The sequence below is a fragment of the Dasypus novemcinctus genome, chromosome 30, assembly GCF_030445035.2.
Source record: "Dasypus novemcinctus isolate mDasNov1 chromosome 30, mDasNov1.1.hap2, whole genome shotgun sequence".
NCBI classification, from domain to species: Eukaryota; Metazoa; Chordata; class Mammalia; order Cingulata; family Dasypodidae; genus Dasypus; species Dasypus novemcinctus.
Genome location: NC_080702.1, coordinates 9,762,710 through 9,765,398, shown reverse-complemented (window position 1 = coordinate 9,765,398; position 2,689 = coordinate 9,762,710). Strand labels below are relative to the sequence as shown.

Here is a 2,689-nt window from a genome sequence, read left to right as displayed (position 1 = left end):
ACTCTCTTCCAAGCCACAAATGTGCTTTCTAGAAATCTGCACAACTTTCCCCAAACGTCAAGTCCCTGTGCAATTGGTCTTCTTGAGGGAGGACTTTAAAAATGGCACCCCCCCAAAAAAATAGCTGTTTTCCTGCATCACACAAAAGAACTCAGAATAAGGTATTACTAAAAAACTTCACTGGAGTTTTCCTCATAGTAAGAAAATGCACATTAAAATATACTGTATGCTAATTGTTTTTCCTTATAGAAAATGAATTTAAATTAATTAAAATGACAGATTCCTAACACTATTTCTACACTTGATCTTAGCCAAAAGGCCAAGAAGCAATTAACTAGTCCTATTTCTAGATATCAGTGTGAAATAAAAATCAAGGCAAAGGCCAAATTCTAGAAAATAGAAATAAACTAGGTATCTTTTTGTATGTGTGGTGATGGACATCAAGGAAATTGCATAAATGTGTTTACACTTCTTCCTTAAATTGCCTTTTGGAATATATGAACAAAAGTCAGTGGTGTATAAATAAACCTCTAGTTTTTGTGTGTTTTGTTTTAACTAATGTTCCTCTTAGTCTTCATACCACGTGGGCCAACTAAACTGGTGTCTAAACAATTTCACATCAAATTAACCAATCAGTCCAGCTATTCCAGAGAGCTTGTAGGATTTTGTGGGTTTAAAAAATGAACACATTTGCGGTCACCCCTCGGGCTGAAGTGTGGTTTGCTGGCCTGGTGGGGGGCGGCGGCCACGGTAGACCTATTCCAAACCGCTGCCCCCATAATAGGGTGGCTGGTCGGGCCCACCGCCACCCCTGAAGGAAGCTCGGCATGGGCGCAGAGTGCCCTCGGGTCTCCCCTTCTCGGCAGCCACGCTTCCGCGGCCACCCCTCCTCCCAGATAGCGCCACAATGCCTTAGGATGCAACACCCTTCTTCTTCTTTCTCCCTGCGCAGGCGCAGGGTGGAAAATTCCAGTCTGCTTTCCCCCCACCCCCCCACAGCAACAACAGCCAGGCGTGGGCGGGAAACTCAAGTCTGCCCTCTACCCCAGCAACAGCAGCCACCAATCCCTAAACCCTGCCACTTCCCCCAGCAACAGCAACAGCCAATCCCTAACCACCACCCCTCCCCTGTCCAGTACCTTCCACTGACCTTTCTCTGGCAACCAATCAGAACAGGGCATGGCTTCAACCAATCAGCCTTCCCCAGCCCCTATAAAACTGTTGCCTCTCCCTCAATAAAGTTGGACTTGCATGTTTACCTTGTCTCCGCGGTAGTTCTTCTGCCGTGTGCCCTCCAGTCCTGAGAGCCCCCGACAAGGGCCTGGCCTCCCTTGTCCCCAGTTCGTCGCCTGCTTCTCCGGGTGACCCCCTCGTCGCCGGCTTCTCTGGGCGACCCCGTCAGCCGAACGGCGCAACCCCTGTGAGACCGACCCCTCGTCTGCTGCCGGACCGACCCCTCGTCCCAAGTGGGACCGACCCCTCGTCCCAAGCGGGACCGACCCCTCGTCTGCAGCCAGACCCCACCTCTACCAACTGAGCAAACCGTCACACACATTGAATATTACAGGATGAAAGAGGGATCCACAGTGAAACAATTATGTCTGTAGATATATAACAGGAGTTTCTCCCAGGAGCTCTGGTGGTCCCACTCTGAGTAGGCAAGCTTAAGAAAACACTTGTATGATGGAGACATCTCAGTTCTGCATCTGCCTCACATTTACCACCCAGCTTGGTCATCTGTTACAACTTTCCCAAGCCAATCTCTTTCTTATTTGTATGTGGAATAGAGGCATTCCCTAAGGAAATACACAAGAATGAGGTGTTTTATGGGTGTAGTCAGGATGTAACAAATGACTTACAGCAACCTTCTGAAATGTAGAGGTTTTGCATTTTCTAAGTCCATTTACTAGACTTCTGTTATACTCTGGAGACCTAACCAAGACCCTAAATATTTCATCATGTCTGGAAAACTCTAAAAGATGAACTTTTTATGAAGGAATAAGTTTCTCTGGACATATCTGTTGCTTCCAGGAAACCATAACTATGATGGTTATTAAATGTAGTGGGCTAGTAGAAATATCCTAGTGTTTCAGCTGCCATTAAAATAAATAAAAGGATGCCAAGGGTTATAGATGACCCACCTTAGTTTCAAGGGTAAACCACTGTCACCTTTCGCCTGGTATGTTTTTTGTCATACCTCAATATAAAGCAAGAATTATATAGAATAGAGGCCATTTTTAAAAAGAACTGTTATAGCCCAAATGAAAAATTTCAAATATATTTAATAGTAGGCACACTTAACTACAGTTAAATAATGAAAGGTAATGTAATAATATCCTAGCTCATTCCCTATCTCTGTGAAAACTTCACTCTTTTATTATTAAATTAATTCTCTTAATGCTCAGGACATTTCACCCCTATTCAAAATTCTTTAGTCCCTCCTTAGTAGGCACTGGGTGAAGTCCAATCTTCTCATCATGGAACCCAAGATATGGTAAGCTGCCCTCTCCCAACATCTCTAAATTTAACTCCTCTACATGGGCTAAATCTTCTCAGTCAAATTCTTCAAGTCATTGTTGCTAGAACAAAATGTCAACATTCCCTTAGGAGTTTGTTCACACCATTCTTTCTACCTGTTCATTCCTCTCTACATGTACAAGTGACACTTTCCTTCAAGACTTCCACAGAT

General features: G+C 44.4%; 1 pseudogene; it reads right to left on the bottom strand.

Moving 5' to 3' along the window:
- Window positions 1–231: 231 nt before the first annotated feature.
- LOC131276953 (U2 spliceosomal RNA) lies at window positions 232–331 on the bottom strand (annotated as a pseudogene).
- Between the last annotated feature and the right edge of the window lie 2,358 nt (window positions 332–2,689).